The sequence below is a fragment of the Phalangium opilio genome, unplaced genomic scaffold (assembly GCF_054372755.1).
Source record: "Phalangium opilio isolate 3A_F unplaced genomic scaffold, DU_Popi_V2 ptg000014l_1, whole genome shotgun sequence".
NCBI classification, from domain to species: Eukaryota; Metazoa; Arthropoda; class Arachnida; order Opiliones; family Phalangiidae; genus Phalangium; species Phalangium opilio.
Window position 1 is genome coordinate 2261661 of NW_028324149.1, and position 13325 is coordinate 2274985.

Below are 13325 nucleotides of genomic sequence, written 5' to 3' on the forward strand. Positions count from 1 at the left end.
AAGATTCAATTTCTGGTATTAAAAATTCAACTTAAAACGTCTTCACTCGCGTCTTCCTCAATATTTTACAAAGTCTTACAAAGTAGGTTAATTGCGTTTTAAAGTAACTTTTCTTTTAAATTTATTTATTAAACAACGGTTCGCCCATGTTAAATTTACTTCTAAAAAGTCGCCGCATTCGAGACGAAAGTTTATTTAATATCGAGATCTTTAGAAATTGAATTTAACTGCGAAAGTAATCCCAGTGCGCAAAGGCTTAGAAAAGGGTTTCGATGTTCCGAAGATGCTTGTTAAAAATAGAGAACTAAGAGAAGTGAACAATACTTTTTTATCTCTAAATTCCTAAAGGAAAATGATAGCCTGGAATTTTTAACTAATATTTCAAAATTGAATCGTGTGTGTAATTTTACGATATTAAAGAAGATACGAGCAGTCACGGTTTCTAACGAAAGAGAGCTTTCAATTAGAAATATTAATTATTTTATACGCAAATTCGAATAAAGAAAATATTATAAGGTATAATTTTCCTTTAAATGTTTCGAGGTTTGAGATAAAAAGAACCGCACCTCATATTTTTTTCAAGCAGTAAAGAAGAAGGGAGTTTAGCGTTTGAAAATCTGAAACTGCATTTCTCTCTCCGGGATTATTATTCGTTCCCTGGAAAAATATATTTAACAAACTCAGCAGTATTTTAAACTTTTTCTCTTCTCTCATCTTTCTCTCTCTCTCTCTCTTTTCTAAAATTTAATCCTAAAAAATCTTCCAATTCATTTCACTTTAGCATCTAAAATCAATTTTTCTTTCTCGAATGCACGCGAGAGCCACTTTTTTCATCTTCTCTTTCTTTCCGAAAAAAAGAAAACTATAGTTGGTATCAGGTTTAATATTCAGTCGTTTTCAAAGTCAAATTATTTAAAGGGCCAGTTCCACCGATATGTGGATGGTTTTTAGGAATGTGCTAAGATTGGGCGTGCCCTGATCTTTAAAATGAGATTGGTCCGGTGAAAATCGGTCCGGAATGACAAAAGTTACGGTAGTTTAAATGAATTTTAAATGTATTTATTTAATTTTTTGGTGTTAACTGGAATATTAATTTTATAATTTATTTAAAGAATTACTTGTTTTAAGCCGAAAACTAGCTTTAAAATGAGATATGTTGCGTCAAAATCGGTCCACAAATAACAAAGTTACGTAATTTTAAATGAATTATTTAAAATCATGACGTCATAAATGAAAAAGAGTTAATTTAAAACCCTATAACTTTGTTTAATATGAACCGATTTTGATCTAACTGGTCTCATTTTGAATCTCTCGACATCTTCTATCCTATTATCCACTTCAATACGCTTGATACTTGACCTTTAACCTCCCTGAAAAATACCTCAACTTGAAATGAAAATGAATATTCTACCTGAGACGAACTGTACGGGTTTCCTTTGAAAAAATTTGAGAACAAAATAACGTTCTCGGTCCAATTTAAATTTTTATATACTCATCTCTCTCGCATCTCGAGGAGAAGAAGAAAAGAGGTAGATTCGTAATAAAAATGCAATCGTAAATTATTTCTTCTGACCACAAACGCGTAGAAAAAAACGGCGAGCTTCTACTTGAGTGATAAAACTATCTGAAGAAATAAATTTTTGGCTTCCAAAAAATAAACTTAGTAGCTCTTAAAAATTTCGCGCTTTTAAAGCGGAAATTGCTTTATCCACTTTATTCCGCTAAAAAAAAAGATACTTCGAAATAAACCTTTTGAAATCCTGTATGTAAAATCAGAAAAAAAAAATAGAAGTGACACATGGAATTTTTACGGTGCAATAGAAATGCTTTGAAATTGAGATTGTACTCGCGTGTGCTATGGAAGTAATTATAGTTGTTTCAACTATTTATTGTTATACTAGCGCTTTTGGAGATAAAACATTGCCCAAAACCTACTTTCTAAATTTACAAAATGAGATGAACATACTCATAGTTTGTAAACGAACGTTTGACATAAATAATCGCGAACGACAAAGAGCCTTCCTTATTTTTGAAAGCTTTCCTTTTATAAAAATTTGTAAAATAGTTTTCCCCTCGTTTCTAATTCGGAGTTCCTGGAAATTTGAAACTAATTCAAACGGGGGAGGGGGGACGCAAAACGCGGTATTACTTGACCATAAAAGCTATCAAGTACCCGGTACAAAGATAAACATAATCCTCAGTGTCAATCGAGGTTGTTGTTAACACCGTCATTTCTATTATCACGAAATTTACATATTCGCGATCGTCCAGGCGTTGTTAATGGTATACGGTAATTTTCAAGCTCGCTTGAATTTTGCCAGCAAGTTTTCATAAAAGCGCTCTTCCTGTTGTACAAAAGCGGTATTATTTCGACCAGCAAGCACCCTCTAGTAGCTTAAAATTACCTTCGTTCATAAGATACTTTCCATAAGTTTGTCACTGGTTACAAACTGGAGCTTGTCATGCAGTGAATGAGGTAGGTCATAGATTCGAGGTAAAGCGACGTCTGGTGAGTCGCTGTCAAAGGCTTAGTATTGCTGACTGAATAGGACTAGATGGAAGTCCTGCAAAATTAACCACCGAGTGTAGTCTGCAATCCTCGCTTGTCGTTCTCGAACTAGTTATCTCGAGCTGTTAGTCTCTAGCATTACGAACTTCTATAGGAAGTGTCATACTTATGGAACATATCTTATAAACTTATGGTATACGCGAGTTACTCAAGCTATACTTAGTATAAGGGTAATTCTTTAAAAATAAACTTCTAGTAAACTATTTAATTTCTATTCTTGTAGTTTCTTCGAATTATATATTTTAAATAGATTTAAAAGTTTTAGTTTATAATTAAATTTTAAACTTTCCTTTTAACGTGTCAGGTTCTACTTTAAGTCCCTTGTAGCAAAGGCAAATTGAAGTTATAGGAAGTGAATTGAGATGAGTTCAGATGAACTCTGAGACAACGCACACCCCTTTCGGGTACTATGGGTTGTAATATTATTTCTGGTCATATAGCGTTCAGTGGGCAATCCAAAAATGTTTACTAATCATTTACTAGACCTACTCCACCCACCAAGTTTACACGCTTGGAAATCTGATCTATGATAATAATTTCCCAGAAGCAAATATATATTTTCCCCACATCAAATTGGCCTCAAAAGCCGCGAAAAATTTAAAAAGAAAACGTTATATTTCTAGAGTGCTGATAAGTCGACCGAATGCGGATATTTAAATTAATATATGTTGAAAACTTAAAAATAATGTCACTTTATGGAAATAAGGTGATTCACCCCGTTTTTTTACTTTTTATACTACTTTTATAACTCCCCGCATTGTTTAATAATAATAAGCAAAGGGTAATTTATTATAGCAACACTATTAATCAGTCTGCAATATTCTCTTTCTATTCTAAGGTTTATACGACACTTCGAATAAGATACGAGCTGACGAAATTTAAGGTTATTTAATTCTAACTTTTGGTACCGTATTCACCTGGGATAACGCGTGTTGATTAAACCGAGTATTCCGCTTTTGTAAAATTCAAAATTATTTATAGCTTGGTGACAAACTGAACTGATATTAGATTTTCAAAACAGATTCGGTTAAAAATTAAAACTTACACCGACAATATATTTAAGTCGCTTTTGCACTAGACACTTTGAAACCTTTTTATAACGTCTTGAGCTGGAAAACGTGTATCATGGCTCAGTTGGTATAGAGCCATTGAATGCCAGTGCCTAAAAGATCAATCTTCGAAGATGGTCAGTGCCCGGAGTGGTCAGTATCCCACAGTGGATCAGTACTCGAAGTGGTCAGTGCCCGGTGAAGTGGTGTCGAATGAGGTTCGTGCTCAGATACCGCAGCTCTTTTTTCTAGAGTTAGTTTTTATTTCAAATAAGATTTAGTCAAACGATCCCAACTTTTATGTGTATCATGATCTGCTTCACACCCTTAAGACCTCAGGTTGAAAACCACGTAGGTGCGGAGAAATTCTTTTATGCTTGTTAGTTTAAATTCGCAACTAAATTAGCTTAAGTAGCATTTAACAGCGTGTATCAAGGCGCAGTCCGTATATATAATTTAATTAATTTTGTTACTATAAAAAAAAGGAAAAAAAAAACTTCATTTGCAATATTACAAATCTCGTATGTATGAAAATTTCGCTAGCCTAAAGAAAATGTTTCGGTATAGGCCTAACTCGGCTTAATGTCATTTTGGGGGTAAAATTTCCTTCAAAATGGTCGTGACACGCGATCTAAACATCAGAGGGCATCTTCTTCTCTCGAGTTTCTTTATCATTAAGCGGACCACTCCGTTATAATTCTGTCAAAACTTTTGGCAGTTGCTTAAAAAAAATAAAGTAAAAAAAAAAACTGGCGCGTAAATCAAAGTAAAACATAATCTTAAAAAAGGAAGACCGATTAGAATAGGGAAATTCAAAGTATGTTGCAAACCGAGGCCAGTCCACCACACCACATTCGCTCCCTCCGCCGCCTCTAATATAACAATCCATCGACGTAGCCACTAAGAAAAAATAAAATCTTAATGTATTCTTCTTATTTTAGGCATAACAATGGCAAAGATTTCGATTTTTAACAATGTTTCGTAATATATGACCATAAGGATTTTTGTCTCGTGAAATTAATAGCGGAGGGATTGGATACTATCTTTGTAAAATGACCCAGTTAAGACTTAATCCTTAATTTTTTAGAGGAAATTTTGATTCACATAAGTTCGTAAGATATTTTCCTACCATAAGTTTGTACTGGTTACAAACTGGAGCTTGTCATGAAGTGAGTGAGGTAGGTCATAGATTCGAGGTAAAGCGACGCCTGGTGACTGAAGCGCTGTCAAAGGCTTAGTACAGACTAATAACATAACGTATAAATATCGAATTTCACTGATAACTGATTAATTTTTTGGGGGGATGGGGATTGACCTTGGGTTAGTTGACCTGGGCCAAAAAGTTCAAGAAATTTTAAGAATTTTAACCATGTATGTCAGTTATAGGAATTTGAATTTAGTCAGGAGAATTTCTTGGGTTTTCGAAAAATGCAATTTTGAACATTGCCGTTGAAGTGGCGTGGCGCGAGAAACACAATTCGTATTTCTTTAAAATAGAAGTTTCTTTGAGAATGTTGGCGAATGAAATTGAACAAGGAACTATAGAAGTAACTTAAAAATGTCCAATAGTAGAAGTGAAACTGTCGATAGCGATTCAGTCGCAATTTCGTCGAAGCTATCAAGGGAATAAGAACCGGGTCTAGTTTTCAAAATTAGATATCGACTAAAGTAGTTTTTCTTTCTCTCTCCCCCAAATTGTAGATAACCGAAATCCTTTAGGCCTATTATCTTATCGCGAAAAGGAAAGCTACGGCGTTCTTTTAGCCTAGAATCCTAGATTCCAACCCCCAAAGTTGGTTCGGCCCACTCAAAAAAAAAAGAGAAAGACTGTAACCCTTTTCTAAAGTTACCAATGGTAGGTACTTCTTTTTTTTGGAATAGTTTTTGTTTTTAGGTTTTTCACATATTGATTTTTTTGATGTCGGTCGTTTATTCCCTAATTTAAACTTTGCTTTGTACAGGGTAGAACGGGTCAGACCGTCACGGTACTACTCACGAAATTACATCAGTCATTCATTCTTATATTAGCTTTAAACGCGGTGTTATACCTTGTTTTATAGGTATATAAAAATTTATTGTTTAGATTATGAGTTTTAGTCCGCATTATGTAGTACAGCGACGTGGTGGTGGTCCGATATGCCCCACCCTGTATATAGTCAAAATCCAGGGTTGGGTTCGAACCTTGACATAATTCCCAGAGGCAGGACCTCTCCGACTTCGAAAGTCAACTTAAGTCCGAGTGGTTTTTTATTTATTTATTTTTTTTTACTAAAACCAATGGAAGGAATCAGAAAGCAGCGAGAGATACGTGTGCTGACATCATTACCTGATTTCATGTCTACCTGACTTAGCCATAAATCAGTCAACGGGGTTTCAGTAAGCCTAAATTTAAAAGGAAAATTTAACTCCAGAATTTTTACTTCTAATTGAAAAAAGCGTATAAAATCATAGAATTATATCTAAAATGTTAAAATAGATATACAAGATGTAACGAATGCGATAATTAAATTCCATGACCAATCACAGAGCTTTTCTATAACTGGCAACCAATCATCTCGTTCCACCAAAGAGAATATACCAAGAGGAGCAGAAACTTTGTAAATTAGGACCGGCTCTGAATTTGGAGGAACTAGTTCCGGTTGTTCACGTGACCGTGTCGTCTGCTTAAAAATTACCTTTTGTACGTCAACGTTCAACCCAAAGATCAACCCTTTGCCACCACCAAAATATGCAGCCGACATAATTTAACCAATAAATGGCGTCGCTGCTTAGCCAATCAACAAAAACTGGGTCTAGTTACTCCAAAAACGTGGCCGGCTTTTCAAAAGCCTTGTGAAAGGCTAAACTTTCTGCTCCTCTTGGTATATTCTCTTTGGTTCCACGCAACGCCCACTCGTAAATTTTACTATTTTATTAAACGTATCTCTTTGAAAAAGACATAGGGGTCTTAAATTTTGTGAAAGTTTCTATCGAGTTTACGGTAAATATAAGCGGCTTTGCGGACCCCTAAGAATAAAGATTTCCTTTTTTCCAAGTAAAAACAAGATGGCCCCAAGGCTCTGATATAGCAAGAAAAGTAAATACTTTTACAATATTGTCTTTGCTTTTCTCGAAAATAACTCCGTACTTATCGTGTTCGTGTCCAATATCATCTTCTAAGCAATTACTTTGTCATGGTTAAATATTTCAACGTTTGGAATGGGAACGAATTTTTCTTTCACTTGAATTTTTATTTACAATGAAAAGACACAACTGAGGACTAACGTCTTGAAAGTTTTGATTTAAATCGATATTTAATCATTCGATTACTGCCTCAAATTTTAAGTAATTCAAGTGAAAATTTGTAGGCGGGTACAATTACATCCTGTAAAATAGCTGCCCAAATTTTTATTTTAATCGGCCGCCATCTTGGAAAATGGCAGCCTAAAATAGTAATTCGTATTTCCTGACTGGCGAAAATTTGAACTAATTTGAGTGAAATTTTGTATACTAATTTATTATAACCTGTAGAATAACTGTACAAATTTTTTTTTTAATCGGCCGCCATCTTGCAAAATGGCAGCGGAAAACGTAACCAGTCGCGGCGAATTTATCTATTTTCGTTTATTCCACCGATGTTCTTCTGAAACTATTTATTTATTTTGGGAAAATAAGTAAAAGAAAAACCAATTTTAGTTTTTAATGCGCTTAAAGGCTTTTGCGGATGTTATTTTATCTCAGGCTTAGGCCTTTCACGTCGTCGCAAAGTTAAAAGTCACCAGAATTTATCTCAATATATTCAAATATTAAATCTGTTATTTTATTTAGGTTGTTTACGAGGGATTTGAAAGCTTTAATACCGAGATGTTTCAAAAGGTTATATACCAAGAATTTATTATGTATGTACACGAATAAGCATCCTTACGCTTTATCTATGCGGTAACGTGACTGTCTTAAAGGTTAACTATAGTTGCGGCGTATAACTCATTCTCGAATATTTTTAAATAAAAGATTGAGCTAGGTTCTTCAAAATTGTAATTTTAAAATTTTCGCTCAACGATGTAACTTAAGTTAAGTCGCTTGAATTCCAAAAATTGGATCACTAATTAAGAGTTTAAGTTAATATTTGTAAAGGATTTTTATAAAATGTTTCAACTAAGGGGTATGTGCGTAGTTTCTGAGTGGCTTCGCCGTCAAAATTCTATTTAAGAAAACCTTTTTTTTTTTCATAAGAATTTTGGAACTAAACCAAGACACAAAAGACTATATTTTAATTTGAAATACGATATGTTAAGGGGAGTATTAATTAGACCCAATTAGCAGCTTGTCTATCTTTCAACGTATATTATATTTTCGTTATCCCGGAAAACTAAATTTTGTTTGATCCGAGGGGATCGACATTATCTTCGAAAGCACCCAACATTAAAGCGAATCTCGGCTGTGGTTTGGTTTAAACAAATTCCACTAGATGCTTCCATGGTCGAAGGGTCAAGCTTAGCAAAGGCCAGTTTTAGCTCCACCCTCGGGCCTCGTTTGGTTCCTACGTTTGGCAACGGTAAAATTGGTGTGTAGAAGGTTAGCCAGCATCGTAGGGGCAAGGATTATTTAAAAATTTTAACCCATCCCCCTCTTCTCCACCTGCTGTTTTGGTGCGTCAAACGGAAAAGAAATATAAATATGGCGCCACCTATCTTATTTTCGCGAAAGCATGCTGTATAGAGTTCTTTTTCGAATTGTCAACGGTCGTTAAGAACATTTAGTTCAAGATTCAAGAATGAGGTTAGTTCCTAAAAATCATAATTTAATTTTAATAATAGATTAAAGCAATAATCCTTGATTAAAGCTAACATTCAGTTCAAGAATATACGAGGTGAGTTTACAATAATTTAGTTCAATAGGCAAGGCTTAGGTTTTGGTAGATCTGCTAGAGCAGACAGAGAGCGGCAAAACTTTCAAGAACCCGGTCACGTGTTGACGCTTCAAAATATTGGCTTTCCGGTTTGCCGATTGTGCCCGCTAGGTACCGTTTGGAACATCTACCTTCGATATTTCCTTCTCTGCGTTTTATCCTTAGACATTTTAAATAATCCTTGGTAGGGGCGTCAAAGTAGTCGATATTTTGCTCTAACAAAGCTAAAATGATGAGTAATCGTTGGATAAGGGAAATCTGCGAGTGATTAGCCCCTTGGTTTCTCCTTTATTCGGCTCTTCAATATCGTCTCTATATACTAGCGTAGAAGTCTCAATGATTGAACGAGCCTCTTGGGTTTTTCCTGAAATCGTGTATATTGTATACGGGCTTTGGAGTTGACCCACGATTCGATGGTAAAGAGCAAGCTAGAGCTTATTTTAATTAGCTCGTTTCGTGGGGATAAGGCAAGACCATCAGTCCACTCAAAGAACCCCGCAACCGTAATACCCTGACCTAAGTAAGATAGTATTGATAAGTACGTTTTGAGGAGGGGTTTTTTGTAGTCAATCGAATTCGATATCTTTTTCTCGGTATCTAATGCCAATAGTTAGAAATATTTCTTTCAAATTAAAAATATTGCGCTCAAGTTAAAAATATTTCTCTCAAGTTAAAAAATATTTCTCTCAAGTTAAAATTATTGCTCTCAAGTTAAAAAATATTTCTCTCAAGTTAAAAAATATTGCACTCAAGTTAAAAAATATTGCACTCAAGTTAAAAAATATTCCTCTTTTGTTGAAAATATTGCTCTCAGGTTAAAAATATTGCTCTCAGGTTAAAAATACTTCTCTCTAGTTAAAAATATTACTCTCAAGTTAAAAATATCTCTATTTAAAAATATTGCTACTAAGTTTAAAATACTGCTCTCCAGTTTAAAATATTGCTACTAAGTTTAAAATACTGCTCTCCAGTTTAAAATATTGCTACTAAGTTTAAATACTGCTCTCCAGTTTAAAATATTGCTAAGTTTAAAATATTGCTCTCAAGTTATCGCTCTAAAGTGACGTAAAGTCTAAAACCTTTTAGCTAATTATAAAGATATTTAGTTTGTAACGTTTTCTAATGTTAGGTTTATAATTATCGCCTACGCTCTCCTTACTTTCCATTATCTATATACTGTATACTTTCGATTTTACTAATATTTTATCGATGCAAATAGAAGTAGTTCAATGCTCTACGCCTAATGAATTCTAGATTAATAAATGGAAGACTCAGTTAATCCCGGACTTTCAATATAATCTTAAGCAACGGCCAACCATGGGCCAATTCGATACGAGATTTGTTTGCCTAGCGTAATGCTTATTTACAAACGTCTATTTATAAGCTTAACATAGGCTAGAAAGCGTAGGCGCGAATCTTACATTAAAAAGCCTTAAGGAAAATGTCGTCTTTCAACTTCGCGAAGATTCTAAGTAGAATCCGGTAATTAGATATCGATTTTGAAATTCCAAACGGAAATTAAATTTATTTCTTTTTAGATATTTCAGACTTTCAGTTGACTATAGGGTGGATTCTCGTGTTTACTTAATTTTAAATGGGCGTTAGATATCCGAGGGAATTGGCTTCGTACGTGGTATGAACTACGGTTAAAATAAATTTATTTATATCGAGGAAAATCACGAGCCAATTTTATGATATTGAGTTTTAATACTGAAAGGAATCAAAAATATTTACTTGGAAATTGGAAACCTCGCCGAAATTTATGCAAATTAAAGTAGTAACTCAAAATAAATACAAATAATATATTTTCAAAATAATATATACAATTCATCAGTTATTTCTCAGTTTTATGATCTCTCAGACGATTTTAATAAAATTATACCGTATACAATATGTTTTTTATACATTTCTAGTATTTTGTTGACTTACTGTTATACTTTATCAGTATTAAGTTTGCTTTAACTAAATGAGAAAGTTAAATTGACTCTATTAAGTGCCTTTGGCGAAAGTACAACTTAATTAAAGTCTTGGTACTAAACAAATAAAATAAAAAGTAAATAAATAAATATTGCGCAGTTTTTCTGCCTTATAACAGCTTTTAGTAAATTAAATTGAACCTAAATATAAAATGTACAAAAAGGTTTAATTCTGAAAACCTGTATACATGTGAAAATATCCACTACTTCTTGAAGTCGCTTAGAAAAGTTCTAAAACTTATACACCACTTAAATAAAAGATTAACAACGGAGTTCGTTCAGTTAAATTATTTACGAACACTCAAATATGTTGGTGAATTTAGTAATTGCAATTTGTAATTAATATTTAGCGCGTAATGCGTATCAACTCCATCCCAAAAATATGCTAAAACTTTACCTCACCAAAATTCGCTTAAGGAATCGTAGCAAAGTTTAGTTAAATTAAGTTAAAGCTCGGATTATAATTGTTTTAGTAATCAAAGTTAAGTTAAGCCGGGATTGATCTTTAATATAACTTTAATCCCGACTAGAGACTTTCCCGGGCTTAATTCGAGTCTTAACTTTAAGGGCTAAGCATCAGGTTTAGACTTAAACGCGTGGTGATGTTAATTTTACGTGAAGTTGGTACCAAAGTGAAGACAAGAACAAGTTCATAGCGATAACTAATAATCGATAAGGTTAAACTTCTACTCCTTTTACTATATCCTCTCTGGTCTTATGACCTCGTCGCAAATTGGGGCTGATTTTTGATATCTTGTTAGTCCAACTAGTCTAAATTGATCATAATCACTTGTTTGCGAATGCGGCCAATTAAGGCACCCGGGAGTATTTTGGGTATCAGTAGTACGCGGCGTAATTATTACGTTGCTCATTTTCTAAAGACCTTTATCAGACACGCTCCGCAATAAAGGGCTATACTTGTATTAAGCCTCGCCACGTATATTTACGCGCCTTTGTTCCTAGTATATCAGCTGTTTCATCGCAAATTTATTGAATTTTCGAACTTGATACCTCGCCCCCCCCCCGTATCATAAACTAACGTGTAAACATACCTTTAGACACAGAGATAGCGCGGCTAAACTAACTGTTACGCTGAAAGGTAATAATACATCTACAAGGTAATGGCTTATTCTTTTTGCACCTTGCTTTCCAGATCTTGAATATACCCAACAGAGATAAAAATGTCAAACAACAACGCTCCCTAGCGGTGAAGAATGAAACTATAAACACTCTAAGGTATATGACGGTCGTAACGTACAAAGCTGTGCCCTTGGGGATACCTTATTAACTTGGGGGCTACGTACAACTAACAATTTTCAAATTTCAAATTTCGTTAAAGAATTATCTTCTGCCCTAAATATTGGATAACGTTTTAATATCGGTTTGTTATTAAAGGATGTGACGCTATTGGTTTTTGCGGCGGAAAGTTTGTTATTAGCCGAGGTTTATAACTTCTTCAGTAAGTAATCGCTCGTAACGTCTCGCGCCGCGCTGTTCACGTGAGAAACTCGCGAGCTTCGCTAGTCACTTAGTCTCGCTTGGGCAATACCTTACTTACGCGTTACAGGGTTATGGTGCGAGGTTTGTGATAAATCTTCGTCCATGGTCGGAATGTTACCATTAAGGAGCTGCTGATCGGTGAAAGTCGATCTTTCTGATGTACCGTGACCCAAATGTAAGAATACACTATACACGGTTTTATAATTTGAGCTTTTTGGACTGCTGCATTCTTCTTTGAGAATAAGAAGAAGAAGAAGAAGAAACCTTGTATGTCGTCTCTCTTGAGACATATCCTGTAACAATAATGCGGCAATACGATCTGAGTAGCCTACTCTGTGCCATCAGAAGTGAATTACACGGAGTAATTGTCTGCCACGCAAAATAAATGAGAATATGATATCAGATATACGATTACAAAGGCTAAGAAATGAATATTGGGAGGCCATAAAAATGATGTTGCTAATCTGGTACATTTTCTTGTACGAGCAAGGAAGATCAGGAAAGGGCGGTTTGGTCTGTGTAGAAGTCACTCTTCGCAAAACGTAGCAGCTCACGTGTCTAATTTTCGGCGTTAGTTTTAACCGCGCATGATCGGAGCGCAACACGTCATATCCCTACGTAACCACCGTCAGACCCCAGAGACAGAAGATGCATCAGAAAATTGCGCATTAGCACATTGGCGTCGACGACAGGCGATTTTGGACGACCGTATAGTCAAACGGCATGACGTAGTGTGGTAAATGTTTTGGAACCATGCTGTGATCTACCTATCCCGAATTTCTAAATGGTACTTCACGTGACGCCCTTCTGGTTAAGTCCACACCCACTAGTCAGTCCTAAGCAAAACTTGATATTTTTCGTTCCCACGCGCTGCGCGCCAATAGGTGTCAGTCTCTTCGGCTCTTCATAAAACAACATCTGCCACGCGGGAACTAACCGATACACTCTAAGCTAACGTCACGTGACACTAAACTCTAAGAAACTATGACTTAAGCCTGTCGTTAGGGTCTACTGACAAGATATGTCGGGAAAAAAAGGCGAGAAATTCGCTTATACTGGAAGGCGCGCGGGAATTTATCTGACAGTATGAAGAGCCCGCCACGCATTCTTTTCATACTAAGATTCCTGAGTCGACGTTATCAATATTGACAAACATAATATTAAGTATATTTTCTACAAGAACCGACCTGACGCCTGCCGGATTACTTGGAAAGCTTGTCGATATACGACTCGAGGCACCAATAAGACGTTCAAAGTATGGCCTCTGATTTGTTGTTGGGGGGTTTTTTTTTGCAGGAATGTTTTTTTTTTGGTTGTTGTTATTTGAATTTTGAAAATCGCTT

General features: G+C 35.0%; 1 protein-coding gene across 1 annotated transcript in view; it reads left to right on the forward strand.

The window, feature by feature from the left end:
* Positions 1–13325, forward strand: part of LOC149705052 (synaptogenesis protein syg-2-like) — a 71884-nt gene that overhangs the window by 33262 nt on the left and 25297 nt on the right. The gene's annotated exons all lie outside the window — the stretch shown is intronic.